Here is a 16,451-nt window from a genome sequence, read left to right on the forward strand (position 1 = left end):
ACACACGTTACATTCCTACAAACAAACAAACGACCAACGGGCCAGAATTGGCACCAAAAACACTCGTATGTCCGTTCAATGGACTATTAAATTAATTTAAGATACGCGTCGACCTTGGTCGAGGACTTGCGCGGCGGACGTCGATGGTCGTAAAATAAAAACGACTCTCGCAGTCGCTGAGACAAACAGACAGACGACTGTAATATACGGCGAGACGTTCAAACGATTGCCGGTCGATACCTCTACCGTCAGAACGTCGGCATCCGGCATTCAAGGTGACACGGTCCATCCTTGCAGATCCGGTCCCAGCTAAACGCAATATTAACATATAACTTCACTAACACAATCGATGCGAAACCCTTGAAGAAATACGTATGAGTAAAACCTTACATCAGTTTGCTTCACTACGACCAAACCAATTAGAGTACTGTACATTTGTGTACGATAAACGTTGAAATATGCTTTTTTTTATTATAGGCATATAAACGTTACATAAATTAACTACTATCCAGTATTACCGATGTGTTACACAACTACTTGGTCCGGCTGCATTTGAGAGTAGAGACCGCGTGGTCTGGACGTCGTTAAGTCGACGTGGAGTACCAACAGTGGTTTCGCCCGCGCAGTTCGTCGACCGGTCGCCCACCAGACATATTGATCCCATTCAGTAGATCCTGGCTGATTGACAAAACTAGCCGTGGGTGTGCCACCCATACTTTGTACATACAATTCGGAGACGTAAATATATCAGATTCTCGACAGTGTCATTATGTAGGTAAGTTAAGCAATTTCGGAGAGATAGTTTTGAAAAATAGCGTAGGGGTGAATAAATCTGAGGCCGGGCGTGGGTTCGGAGTGGAGGTGTAGAAAAAAGTCCCTTTGACAAACTGTATGTTCTCTAGTTAGAGTGTCTTGGATGGCGTATAAATTTATTAAATAAAACATATTGACGGCGAACTTGCGCAACGAATGGTCTAGAGATAGCTACAGCGACACCAAGTCTGCGATGGAAAGCGAACGTTATGTTAATCAGAGATGGTTAGATAGAGTAACAGACTGCAAAATAAATGCAGCAATCAGCCGTTTAGAAACTATTTTAATGTTTAATAATCCGCTCTTTCTATCATGGCTTTTATCTGTTCATAGCCTATTATATTCTATGGACGTGTAGAATGTGGGTGTGTACACTTGTATAATATTGCAGAAAATCTTGTAGCTCCAATAAAATTTCCATTTTAATACGCTTTTATTAGCTTCAGAGGTATGTATGTTAGTATGTAACGGAATCTTTGAACATGATTTTAACCCCCCTTCAAAACGTCGGATTAATTCGAAATTGGGCTGGACTTTAAACTGGAACTGAACTGGAATTTGGAGAAAAAAAATTGAAAAAATTGAAATTCAACTAAAAAAAAAACGCTTTTATAGAAAATCTGATACCATGCACCCCACGCTTTTTTCTACAATAAAATCACTGTTTCTTACACTATTTTTAATTCAAATTTATCAAAATTTATTTTCTATTTTTTAGTTGGATTTTCTATTAAAGCGTATTTTTTTGTTTTTTTTAAACTATGATTTTTATCGAATAAGTTTTAAAACACGACCATCACCTAAAAACCCAGCAGTGCTGTAGGTATGTCTGGATGGATGGATACACCGCTGAAAGTGTGTTTATAGCATCCGCTTTCCTGCCGTGTTCCGACGAAAATACCGTTACGCCCGCACAACCAAACTCCATTGATTTACATACGCAAATCATGACGAATTGCCCCACAATGCAAGCCGAAATACGCTGTTGCTTCATTACCTACCGACCATGCAGACCAATTCATTTCGTTTTCGTTCCGATGTCGATCCTTTTACTGTTAGCATTACCATAAAAATTCGAAGACAAAAATAAATTAAAACTTCAACTTCGAAATCTTATTAAATTTATTATTTATACTAGCCGTACCCGTCCGCTTCGCTGGGCATTTAAAATTAACATTATTATTTATTGTCATTATTATTAGGGAGTCCAATACTGATATAAATATTAGCCTATCCATTAAGTACATGTATTTTCTACATTGATACCAAGTTTCAAGTCAATCGGATGCGTGGCTCAGTAGTTATAACGGAACATCCGTAAAAACCACTGTAGATTTATATATTAGTATGGATTAAAAAAAATAATTAAATTGTAAGTCTAACTTACATTGAGTTTTGACACTATTGATTATTTTTGAAGCTAATTGTATGAAACATAATGTGGTATGACTATTTTTCATTAATCACACTTTTTATTCGAGATTTTTTTTAGAACTTCAATCCCAACAATATGTTCTACAAATCTTTATATTCAATATCCAACAGATTCAGAAGAGAGAGAGAGAGAGAGAGAGAGAGAATACACTTTATTGCACACCAAAACACAATTTACATTCAAAATCAATTTAAAAAAAGCAGATACATTTGTACAATAGGCGGTCTTATCGCTAAAAGCGATCTCTTCCAGACAACCGTTTAATTTATAGAAATTCTGGAAAATATAAAAAAATACAGCAGTTATGTTGCAGAAGCTACCTTGAGAGCTAACAAATAACTATCAATTAAAATTTTCGCAAAGTTCATTTACAAATAGACGTGGCGAGCGGAAGCACGACCAACAAAAACAAACGATCGCTACACAGAGCCAAGTTTAAAAATTTTACACTCGTTAGTGCATCCGGCGAAGTACGGATAGCTCGAGCAACCTTTTTGCTCCTGGTTCGATTTAAAAAGAAATAAACCGATCAATTGAACTGCATAGCACATTACGAGGGAAAATATCCTGTCGCCGCGGGAGAGTGGGCAGGTTGTGCGCAGGCATCCATGAATGGCCCTAACGAACTCGCTGACCTTGGCGGGCCGGTCCTTTATTCCTCGACTAGCAATGTAACCTCTACGCATAACATCTAACCAAGGGCGGATCCAGCTTTGGCGCCAGGAGGGGGTCACATAGTCAAATTTTCGATGCGCTCGTTCCCAAACGCTTGCCATCATACAAAGTTATTATGTTATATTAAATTAATTAAATATTGAAGGTATGTAGTTACATAAAATCTGTATAGTGACAAAATATATAAATAAAATCATTAGGTTCAATTAGTGGTTCACCTAAGTCCTGGAACCAGCTCAGGGGGTTCATGACCCCATGACCCCCCCCCCCTGGATCCGCCGTTGCATCTAACGCAAGTAAGAAAAAAAGATGTGCGGTGTCGTGGGACACCGGATAAGAACGAAGTTCCTATTATAAAAATATTAATTTTAAGTTCTACTCGAGGTATAATGAAAATAAATCTGGAGGTTTCGCAACAACCCACGGTCATTCGGTAACGTGCGAACTTATTGTGGTACACTTCATTCACGGTTGTTTGCATAAGAATTAGTGTATTGCGCAAACGAACGCTCTGAAATCGTGGTCAATGAATGATAAAAAAAAATGTTATTTTTTGTAAGTTATTAAAAAGTTAAGTCGTACACTGTGTACATTACTAATTTGTACGTTATTGCAAAGTTAAGTCGTACACTGCGTGCATTACTAATAAAAATCTTACGTTACGGCCGTTTCTTCCCGGTTAGGGTACCCCTCCGCATCGTCCCATAAGGAACTTCGTTCCAAAAAATATTCACAAAAATGATATCACTTAACGATTTTAGTTGTATCAAAAGACTGAAATTAAATCATGACAAAATGTCTAAAAACGTGTTACAAACACATAACGATTCTCATATATTTATTTTTTTACTAACAATCACGCCACGTTAACTGGTCCCGTGCTAAGTTCGTAAAGAACTTGTGTTACAGGTACCAGATAACGTATGTATTATAATGTATTATACACATACATATATTTAATAGACATCCATAACCCTGGAAATGACATTTATATTTATCATACAAATATCTTCCCTTGGCGGGATTCGAACCCGCGACCCCCTTGTGCAGTGACCATGTCACTTACCACTACACCAGACAGCCGTTACATCATCATTACATCATTACACACAGAAGGTACACATACGTGCATGCAAACACATTCACGATTCTTTCATTGGACCTTCTGGATACGTGACGCTCTCAGTCCACACTGACCAGGAAGTAAACGAGTCTATCTATATCACGGACGACTTTATTCATCACAGACTCATTTCAAATACTGTACATTAAGTTTGTATCAGGGTCGTTTTTCATTTTAATTTCTTATTTAGTTTCGCGAAGCTGCTGGCTTACGTATCGCCCTTGGAGACTCCTGTATTGACATGCTAACCCACTTGGCTGCGTGTCGACGCATATTGACAAGGGATTACCGCCACTCCATATTGCAGCACTGCTTATAACACCTGGTAAATCGTAACGTTTTTGTTATTTAATATTTACAACGTCAAGTGTTTTTTTTTATTGCTTAGATGGGTGGAAGTGTAAAAAGGTATTCAATTTAAAAATATAGTTTAAAAATATATTTTATTGTGACAAACAATTAAAAAACCTAACGCAGAATAACTATTCCTATATTGTAGCACCAGATTTACTCATAACACTATCGACGAATGCAGGAATATGAGAAAAACGTTATTTGCTATGGCAATTTTAAATCTCGTAAAATAAATAATATGCAAATTTCGAACAATAACAGAAAAAAAAAACCTTACCGGTGGAAGATTTTTTTCACTTTGTAGTTGTCGCCTCATATGAAGTGATTGGAAACAGCTTACCGTCATTATTAATGGAACGTGTTGTAAGATTATTAAGGGTTAGAATACATCGCATAGATACGTCATTACCATTTCGACATCAAAGTCTCCAGATTGAATTGTTTTAAAAGGATCCGCTATAATAGAGCCCAAACACACTTGAACTTTCTGAATCAAAAACGAATCCATTCGTGTTGATACAATATAATAAATGCCAGTCATTATCATTTATGTCGGTTAAATTGCCGTTGCGGATTCGTGTAGGAACATTGACCTGAATCCGTCGATTGAAACACGTATGATCGGACATATTAGGTATCTTACCAAACATATTCAGTAATACCTTGGTTGCCATCTAAGCAATGATAATAAAATTTAACAAATTAACGTTCCAAATTTGACTATATAAAATTAGTATATACTTCTGTTACAGGTGCAGAATCCACCAAAAACACAGGACATTCGAGACAAGAACCCAGTTCCCGAATACCAAATATCTAACAAAGTTAAATTAATTGAACTCAGAACCTAATCCTAATCGAGTGTAGTAATCAATACCAATAGTAACTATACCAATGAGGCGAAAAATAGAATAAGATGTAGGAACGTGAACAATACCTCATTATAGACTGATGTAGCTACCGTTGAATTAAGGAAGTCGATATCTATTAGCTCTGCACAATAGGTGAGCGACATCCGAAGCTCATTACTGATGTTCGTTTCCGCTAACGATTTGCAACTTGCGACCAAATCACTGCTTATGCGTAACATCAATAAACTTGTCACACAATGGACGCGAGAACTGTAGTTTGTATGCGTTGGACTGTATTCATCTTAAACAGTGAGGGCGTAACTAAATATTCGACATAGTTCCGTCAGCTATTTGGTTGGGTATGTAGACAAAGACGGTTAGGTATCGATTTGTCTACGTAAGTTATTAACACCCATCCACTCACATCTGACCGGCAAATTGTGTAACAAACGGAAAAGTAAATAGAGTGTGGTTATACTCTGTCCGATGATATTTTCTTTTAGTGTTTTGATGAGTTGTTTGTGGCGGTAGTAACAGCGCTAGAAGGTCAGGAAGGTAAGCGTAAGAAGGTGTGTAAGGTAAACGAGCGCGACCTTGACTTGCCTTGGCTTGTTTACGGATACTCGACGGAATATTTTTTTAAATGAACACGAAAATAAAAAACAAAACAGACATAATATTTATTATGCCGATTCGAATCTGTACAAAAACAACGTCAAGATCGAAAACCAAAAGATCTGTGAAGAAGTTTCCCAAGCATTCAACTCACGATTTTCGTGTTGGTTGGTCTCTATGATAAAGTTTTTTTTTTTTATTGTTTAGATGGGTGGACGAGCTCACAGCCCACCTGGTGTTAAGTGGTTACTGGAGCCCATAGACATCCACAACGTAAATGCGCCACCCACCTTGAGATATAAGTTCTAAGATCTCAGTATAGTTACAACGGCTGCCCCACCCTTCAAACCGAAACGCATTACTGCTTCACGGCAGAAATAGGCAGGGCGGTGGTGCCCACCCGCGCGGACTCACAAGAGGTCCTACCACCAGTAAGTACCAAATTGATTTTTTTTGTTACAGCTATAAAGTTTCCGCTTTTACATCGGCTGTACGGAATCCTAAAACGTATTTATTGTTGTAAATAACTCTAGTTTTACTGATACACGACAGACCTTCGACGTCCCAGGCTTTTTACTATTTAAACTATGCAAATAAAACGTGACGACGCATACATACGAATGCACGTGATCCATAGAACCGATCCTTGGGGCTTAATACGAGCAAACAAGATCTGTTTTGTGCAAACAGTGCATGTTATCTCGGCTTTTACGGGCAGCCATTATCTGAGCACGCCGCCACACCACCACCTATGATGCACGTAGTAGCAGTAGGGAGTGAAGAATGCATTTTGAACTCGGCGAATGTTTATCAAGTCAATATTTGATTTTGTCGCATGCTCCCGAGTGTACAAAGAGAGCTTTAAGTTCTAGACGACAACCGTATTCGATAAACACAATACACCGATCGAGGAAGAACGGTTAAGTTAAGAAAAATAAATAATATTATAATATTTAGACAGATCACAAGATAATCAACGTTTAAAATTGATAGTACCTATATATATTTATTTCCCAGGACAAAGCCAAGACGGGAGCCCATAATTGCTGATTTAATGAATTTATTTTTACAGGGCCACAGTACTGCCACAGCGGAAAGCGTATAATGACTTCCGTTCATTGGACAACGAGAATCGTCGAAAATAAAAAAAAGAGAAGACATTCAGATCTCGCCAGAGTTGAATTATTGCGATCGGCTGGAATGATAATATGTGTTTTATTGAGCTTTTAATCTTCATTCTCTCATTACACTTTATGAATGCCGTAAGAATAATAATAATAGATTCCCTGGTAATATTCAAACAAATTCTCATTTTGAAACGGTAAAACTTTACAAAGACATCTGCATTAAATAGTAAAATGATGGTTGATAAGATTGACATGGAAAATTCGATCGACGTGGCCAATCAGGCCCAGCTTTCATTGGCTCGCGAATCTAAGTGTCATCTATCTCGAAGGTATCCTATTCTCCACATGCTGGAACTATTGTTATATGCTATGAAAATAGGACAAGATGTAGGAAGTGTAATAAGGAGATCAAAGCTCGATACATAATATTATTGTCTCGTGACAGTAGTCTTCTTTGTTTATACAAGCGCAATATATAAACTCGTTTGGACGCAGATACTAAAACGACCTCTACGATAACAATTAGCAAATTACTAACGTATTCTAATTGAAAAATTACAATTAGAATACGTTTTTATTGCTTAGATGGTTGGACGAGCTCACAGCCCACCTGGTGTTAAGTGGTTACTGGAGCACATAGATATCTACAACGTAAAAGCGCCACCCACCTTGAGATATAAGTTCTAAGATCTCAGTATAATTACAACGGCTGCCCTACCCTTCAGACCGAAACACATTACTGCTGCACGGCAGAAGTAGGCAGGGTGGTGGTACCTACCCGCGCCGACTCACAAGAGGTCCTACCACCAGTAATAGAATGTAATAGCTTCCCAATTCTATTTCTTATCTATACTAATATTATAAAGCTGAAGAGTTTGTTTGTTTGGTTGAACGCGCTAATCTCAGGAACTACTGGTCCGATTTGAAACATTATTTCAGTGTTAAATAGCCCGTTTATTGAGGAAGGCTTAACATAACATCTCAACGTCGCAGCAAAATAATGATCAAGCGTGTAATAATTATGTACAAGGCACCGACCGGCAGGTACGCGACGGCACGCAATAAGAAAAATAACAAGAATGGCCGAAATCCCTTCAAGATAGGCTTTGAAAATTGTAGATTTTTTTGGATTTCTCCGGGACTCAACATCAGATCCTGATCCTGATAATTACAGGACCATTTGGGAAGTCTAACCTTCCGGAAAAAAAAAAGAAAAAGGAATTATCAAAATCGGTACAAGCATTCTCGAGAAATCGGTGAACATACATAGATAAAAAATGTTGGACTACTCGATAACCTCCTCTTTTAAAGTCGGTTAAAAAGCGTGATTATGGTACCTTAAAAAGCTCCTTAACATTCTATTATTCAAAAATATTTTCACCTTCTACGTAAAATAAGTCGCGGGTAAAATTTAGCGTTATTCCAAAGTAACTATTCCACACAGATAAAGTCACGAGCAAAAGCCTAAAGTAATAAAACACCGTTTATGCCTTTTCCATTTATAATGATGGCACGAGGGTTGCAGATATCAAATGCATTTAGCGATTTTCTCACAGTCGAATCGGTAATCTGTTCACATCCGGTGTACAGGGTACTAATTGTGCAAGTTAACACGTATTGTTTCCGTCGATGAGTGCGTTCTTTCCATTCGCTGCACCCGACGCGCTCATTGAACAATTCTAGGAACTGCTACGCGATTGTTCAGTTCCCAAGTCGGTACCTTTGTAATGCGTGCATATCTTCAGCAAGACTTTTAAAGGATCGCAGAAAAATAAGGAAAATCAAAACGACGAACAGTACAGACTTGCTTGTTTGCCTTCCAAAGAATGATTTTAAAACCCTCAAACACAGCCCACTGAGTTTTGGCAGAGTCTTTCGTCAACGAAGAGACTCAAGCCATAAAAAAGAATTGGAAATAATATTTTGTGTGTGACAGCTAATAATTAAGTACTACGTGTCACGTTCATACACACACCGGTCACCGTACTTGTCGAACCCGTCGCTTGCGACGAAGGGCTCGACGAGCGAATTAACCCATAGACGCAGCCCACTGAGTTTCTCGCCGGATCTTCTCAGTGGGTCGCGTTTCCGATCCGGTGGTAGATTCGGCGAAGCACGGCTCTTGCTAGGTTTCGTGTTAGCAACGTCGTCAGGTTTGAGCCCCGTGAGCTCACCTACTAGTTAAGGTTACGCTGAAATAGCCTCTCAAGGCTCTCAGCTTAGGTAAGAAAATAAAAAAATGATTTAAGAAGCTAGTGAACTACTAATAACATGTTGATCACGTTAGAAACGGTGAAAGATATGGAAAGCCTTGTCAGGAACTTACTGTATAGTATTTATTAACACGATTTCATTAGCTTGTCCTGTATCTAAGTATGTATCAACTACAAGAAATTCGATTAATTTGAACACAATATTAAATTATTTTTTTTTTTTTTATTGCTTAGATGTGTGGACGAGCTCACAGCCCACCTGGTGTTAAGTGGTTACTGGAGCCCATAGACATCTACAACGTAAATGCGCCACACACCTTGAGATATAGTTCTAAGGTCTCAGTATAGTCACAACGGCTGCCCCACCCTTCAAACCGAAACGCATTACTGCTTCACGGCAGAAATAGGCGGGGCGGTGGTACCAACCCGTGCGGACTCACAAGAGGTCCTACCACCAGTAATTACGCAAATTATAATTTTGCGGGTTTGATTTTTATTGCACGATGTTATTCCTTCACCGTGGAAGTCAATCGTGAACATTTATTGAGTACGTATTTCATTAGAAAAATTGGTACCCGCCAGCGAGATTCGAACACCAGTGCATCGCTCGATACAAATGCACCGGACGTCTTATCCTTTAGGCCACGACGACTTCTAAATTTATATCTTTAATATTAAATTCATTATTAATGTTGACCAAATCCATGTCTTGTCGATATAATAGCTTGCTTAAGCTATATGCAATTCTGCGCTATTACGAATCCCATAAATGCTTTGAGAAAAAAAAACTTACATTTTCAACTTCCAACCCCTCTAATTTGGAGTAAACATTATAAACGTGTATATTACCCCAAATATTGGTACTGAATTCCTATTAATTCAATACAAATTTATCTTAAGAACGCATCGTCTCACATGTGAAATCCTACATAACGATCACCAGCTCTCGCACTATCCCTAATGTCGCGATACAGGAAGCTGGGTTAAGGGCTCAAGACACGCTACACGATATCCCTTTTACGCACACCAATTAACGGACAAAGTCGGACCGGATGTGCGTATATACTACATGCATTAGCACCTCGCTACCCTTTTTACTAATCTCTTTATGGGAACCGAAATAAACAAACGCGCAAAATCTCAATTCACTTTATTAGTAGTAACTGAAAATATTACATTGAATTGTAAGGTTGTTTTCTTCTAGGACATAACGTGAAGGGCCGGGAAAACAGTGAAAGGGTTCAAAAACACAATGAAGATTAAAACTTTTACTACTCTGCTAGGGCGTCTTATGAATCCAAACGGGTAGGCACTACCACATTTTTTTTGCTTAGATGGGCGGACGAGCCCACGGCTCACCTGATGTTAAGTGGTTACCGAAGCCAAAAGACATCTACAATGTGAATGCACACACTCACTTTGAAACATGAGTTCTAAGGTCTCAGTTTTTACAGGACAACGGTTGTCCTGCCCATCAAACCGAAACTGCTTCACGGCAGAAATAGGTAGGGTGGTGATACCTACCCGTGCGGACTCACAAGAGATCCTACCACCAGTAAATGTATGTAATAAGATTCTTATTTTAATTTTATAGGAACAATTTGCCTGGAAAACATTCTCTCACGTTCTGTGTTTTCATATGTATAATTCAAATATGTATAATAAATGTTACTTAGTATTTTTAAATTTTTCATATTGTTTCAATCAATATTGGTTTGCGTCAATGGTTTATAAATTCAATAAAACATTTAAAAGTTTTTTTTATTTATTGCTTAGATGGGTGGACGAGCTCACAGCCCACTTGATGTTAAGTAGTCACTGGAGCCCATAGACATCCACAACGTAAATGCGCCACCCACCTTGAGATGCAAGTTCTAAGGTCTCAAGTATAGTAACGACGGCTGCCCCACCCTTCAAACCGAAACGCATTACTGCTTCACGGCAGAAATAGGCAGGGTGGTGGTACCCACCCGCGCGGACTCACAAGAGGTCCTACCACCAGTAAAAAAGTTTTTAAATCACAAAATTGATGACTAAGTTCAGATACAACAAAACAAACTTTAAATAATGTACAGCAAAAACAAACATTTTTATATGCCTCATACATACATTATGAGTTACTACAACGTTATTACAAACGTCTTCAAGCGATAAATAATTTGATTTCTAGGCGTTCCATACTAGTAAATGTGTTTTGTTATTCGATTCTCTATTCTAAATTTCTATTATTAGATTTTAAATGAAACCGGAAATGCAGCCCGTGCTGCCAATTACGGAACCAAGGTATAACGGACGTATGCTACTTCCGTTTTACGCTTGAGCGACTTCCACCCCACGACAGGGGTAGTTCCGGAAGGGACAAATATTAATAAACGCTTAAAAGTCAACCGATTCTTTGTTCCGATTCTTAGGACTTCCGCTCTTTTGTTTGTGGCTCAATAGCAGATTTTTTTCTTTCAGCTTACGTACTCTCTGTTAATTCATTTAAAACAGGGACTCCCAAACTTATTTTGTCTACTGCCCACTTTGAGAATAAATTTATTTCTAGCGCCCCCATTTTTTCATTTAACTACTTAAAAACTACTATAACGCGAGCACAGTCGGTGTCTAAGAGTCCTCTTAGATGAAATTACAAATTGCCTCCCAACTCTCTACACAATGCCCCTTTTTTTTCTGGGTCTCTTACCGCCCCCCTTTAGGCCTGCAGCGTCAACAAGGGGGCGTTATCGCGCACTTTGGGAAAGGGTGATTTAAAACATACATTGAGTTATCACTAACTTACGAGCTAACATATTATATGAACCCAAAGCTTTCTAACCGTATTTTCTAAATATAAGCAACGTGTGAGTTATGTTAGAACGAAAACAATTAATAATATTTTACAGCCAATTTACGACTTAAATTAATATCTCAACAAATTTGTGAAGGAAATTCATGCACTGTTAGGCTTGTGAACGCGCAGCCCATTGCCGGTCGATCGTATAAACTTCGAACATAATTTATTGTTTCCTCTCTGTGTTTTTCACTCGCCAACAATACTCGATTATCGAAGAGTGTGAAGTTAATGTCTTTACGAGGTGTCGAGGAGTAATTTGCTTTAACAATACCGTGTATGCATGTACATAGTCGGGAATTTCATTAAATTCTGTCTCATAAATAGAAATCTAATGCAATCGTGAAGAATAATGAATAAACAATAACGCAAGAAAGCCTTTTGAAAACAATGGAGCAATAGCTTCGGATCTCTGCATACTCATGAGAAACTTTCCCACAGTTTCTTTCATTGCCACAATGTTCGTGAGATAACATAATGAAACTCTGCGCATAAAACTGAATAGCACACACAATGAAAACTGAGATTTTTTTTCATATAATTTAAAAACATCATCTTGACCGTAATTACCTTCGATCAACAATAGTAACTAGATAAAGGGACACGTACAAAATTAAAGCAAAAGCTGTCCGCGTGAATATACACATTCGTTTACTAACAAACGGAGAAAAAAGTTTTGAAACACTTTTACGTTCAAACTAATTACAACTGTGGCACCTACTAATAAAGTCGCAAATCTCCAAAACATTATCTAATACTTACGATCATTCGTCACATAAAATTAGCAAAGCAATAAATTACTCCTGTCATTTACCAATAAAAAGACATATGTTAAAGAACGTATAATGTTAAATCAATCTTAAACTGCAAGAAATAAAGTAACTTTTCCCTTAATTGCTCTGAGAACTAACAACGTTTTTTTTTATTTTTTTTTGCTTCTTGAAATGCCGATTTCTGTTTACTACAGGAGGTAAGGGAGTCGCGTTGAACACTAAAATAATTTATTAATGAATTAAAGTAAAAGTTTAGTTGTTTTATTTTTATGTTTTGGAAATGTATGTTTGTTAGTATCTATACATTACTTATTATTTTATTAGCGTTACGTTTTTGTGTAATATATATTTTTATAGGATGTTTTTAAGTTTTCGCGACCAGTGCACATAATAAAACAACGTTTAAACGGTTTCAAGGGCGGTATTTTTATTACAATGTTTCGGCCACGTTTCAGTAGCCGTGAGCACGGAAGGCAAAGATGTCCAGTGTCAAAGCGGAGATCTTAGCTGGCTTATAAAAGTCATCTCTTGTTTCTCTGGCGACAATCGAGATCCATTCTGCACACGTGATTGCTAGGAAAGCTAAAATAAAAAATGGAAAGCTAAGTATCTAATGAGAGTCCAACAAACAGACACAAAAGCAGCATTAACCAATTTTAACCAACTAATTTCGAAGTACTGCTAACAAATTTAAAAAAATTATTACAACACAAATTAACTCCATGCATTTACTGTTCTGTTAAGCAAAAGTTTGTCCATGTGTTGGCCGAGCCTTGGCCAACATTTGAAGCGGTGGTTAAAAATCGGTAATTTTGTTCAAAATTTAATATTATTTATAAGTTTAAAGCTTAAAATATAGTTTATACTTCATGTACTTACCGAAAGTAAGATACTTCGGCCGTTAAATTGCTTTTTCGGGCATTATTTTTGCAACTTTTGAATACACATTGCGGTATTGTGAGACGGGTTGACATTGGCTATGTTTGAAGTGAACTAAACAAAATAACAGCTCACATTTCAAGTGAGCTGTTATTTGACGAGACGGATTTTCTGCACCGACCCGAAATCTAGTTACTATTGTTGATCGAAGGTAATTACCCTAAACAACGCAGATTTTGTTATTAACAAGTCGTATCTATGAGCGTTAAATACAGTTACAATATAAATTTGAATTTTTTTTATCGTCAAAATTTAATTAAAGCTAAACAATGAAAATATACAATTCTTTCGTACATATATGTATAAATATCAAAAACAATTGTGGGAAAATTCAACAGGATGTAATTTTTGTACCGAATTAACGTGTGATTACAAAATAGTTTCAAGAAGCCATTGCGCTTGAAAACTATTGTTAGTTTAGTTTTTTCTTTTAAAAAAAAACTAACTTTAATAAAGTTTACTAAAAAGCTCATTTGAATAAGAGCCAGAACTGAGTAAGAAAATTAATTAATATAAACAGCATTGACGTGGAGTGGAGACTTTGTAGTTGATTTTTTTTATAATAAATTTAAGTAAGTTTTCACGTGGATTATGAAAATTTATTTAATACGATGACAGTTTACCTTAAAAAACATAGACAAAACCAATATTTGTACTTAGTATATGGACAAGACTAAGTCGTTGAAGCTTTAGCGCTATTTTATACAATTATCGAGATTAAAGACTTCTTTAACGAAATATTTGTCACAACATATTCTTGTTAGACATCTAAAACATATACTCGTAATAATAAATACAGTGATTTCTGTGTACATTTCACAACTGACCAGTGCTGGCCCACACTGCAATTTCCGTTCAAAGGCAAAGTACTTGATAATTTTATGAGATAACCCCGCATTCTTGTTGATTGACTTCCTCAATTAAATCAGCAATTAGTAGTCAAAATAACATTTGTATTTAGATTTTAACATTTTACAAGAAAAGCACAGCTTCAACATTCAGAACCACCAGAAAAACCAGAACCATTCTTATACTATTAAACACTCCCATTACGAATATACTGGTTTATTATAATAAGCTTCACGTCAAAACAGAATTTTAATAATGCCATTTTTAATTCTTAGCCTTTTTTATTGATGGATGGATGAGCTCACGGTCCGCCTGGTATTAAGTGGTCACTGGAGCTCATGGACATCAACAAACGTAAATGCCGCCACCCACAGTGAGACAAGAGTACTAAATCTAAGTTTTACAGTACAACGGCTGCCCCGCCCTTCAACCCGATACGCATTATTGCTTCACGACCGTAATAGGCAGGGTGGTGGTACCTACCCGTGCGGACTTACAAGATGTTGTACCACCAGTAGCCAACGACAAAATGGATAACGTCGATGTTTAAATGAAATTAGTGGTCCCAAAGAGGCGTGTCACCATCCGACGCCGGTCATTGATTTTATGAATGAAAATTCCATTAAGCCCACAATCGGATTATATCCACTAAGATATTAAATTACTACATATATTTATTAAGACTGTAAGAGATTTTCAAGACATGTGTACGGCATTTTAATATATTACTCACTACAGGTTCGTTACTTATCTTATAAACAGGTAGACATTGGGCAATGAATAAAAACATACCGCTGTGACATGGGTGTGTATGTTTTTTTCCTACCTATGCTGATAGCCTTGAGAGGCTATTTCAACTTCGCCCTAACATGTAGGCTCAAACCGGAGTGTTTGTGACACTGGCCCTAGCAAGAGCAGTGCTTCGCAGAATCTACAACCGAATCGGAGACGCGACCCGCTGAGATGATCCGGCGAGAAACTCAGTGGGCTGTGTCTATGGGTTAATTCGCTCGTCGAGCCCTTCGTCGCAAGCAACGGGTTCGACGAGGACGGTGACCGGTGTATGTATGAACGTGACACGTTGTACTTAATTTTTAGCTGTCACACAAAATATTATTTCCAATATTTTTTTGTTGCTCGAATCTCTTCTTTGACGAAAGACTCTGCCAATGTCAGGTATATTGAATATCAGTGATATAGATATGTAGTTAATAGTAGACGAGAAGAATGAGAACGGGAGAAAAATTTGTAATTATTTTTACAGAATTCCAATATTGATTTTATACGACATTATTCGATTCATTCAGTTCGTCAAACGTCTACTATACACGAGTCAAAGGAATTCAATTTTGTATCGACGTTGCACCGATCGGTATCACAAGGCAAACAATAGGGGGTCATCAATTCTGACACGACACGAATGTCCGTAGAGTACCGCAAAAAATTAAAAGAAACGAATCCAGGTAGAGTAGTCCATTTAACGCCTTATTAAAAGTAATGGATGGAATGGAATTGATGTGGCGCCATCTCTTACAAAGTGCTAATGAAATTTTGTTAAATGAGACATTATTTTCTTATTTATATTAAAAGAACACGGTGGAAGTCAATATCGAGAGATCATCACATGACATCAGTCGTTTCTGTGACGATTATCGATTAAATGTGGGTTAAGTTTGAGCTCCTACGATTAGTTTGACACAATCGTCTGGTGCAGCATTGATGCTGGATTTGAGGAATACGATAGCCGTTAATCCAATGAATATTAGAATTATTTCCATAGTGCTATCTACAAGCCCTGCTGCACCTACATCCCCCTACATTTTGTTAATCTGATTATTAAAAAATAATAAC

The 16,451-nt window shown here is 37.4% G+C and overlaps 2 protein-coding genes across 7 annotated transcripts in view; both read right to left on the reverse strand.

Annotated features, from left to right (window-relative positions):
• LOC110385588 (uncharacterized) overlaps positions 1-16,451 on the reverse strand; it is a 933,915-nt gene that overhangs the window by 408,074 nt on the left and 509,390 nt on the right. Inside the window, exons 2-3 of the mRNA XM_038013437.2 lie at positions 13,692-13,911; positions 12,610-13,394 (exon numbers count right to left, since the gene is read on the reverse strand). The gene's annotated coding sequence lies outside the window, so the exon portion shown is untranslated. The remainder of the gene's footprint in view (positions 1-12,609; positions 13,395-13,691; positions 13,912-16,451) is intronic.
• Positions 1-16,451, reverse strand: part of LOC101741169 (E3 ubiquitin-protein ligase HECW2) — a 112,838-nt gene that overhangs the window by 89,991 nt on the left and 6,396 nt on the right. The window lies entirely within an intron of this gene.

The sequence above is a fragment of the Bombyx mori genome, chromosome 10 (assembly GCF_030269925.1).
Source record: "Bombyx mori chromosome 10, ASM3026992v2".
In the NCBI taxonomy this organism is placed as follows: domain Eukaryota; kingdom Metazoa; phylum Arthropoda; class Insecta; order Lepidoptera; family Bombycidae; genus Bombyx; species Bombyx mori.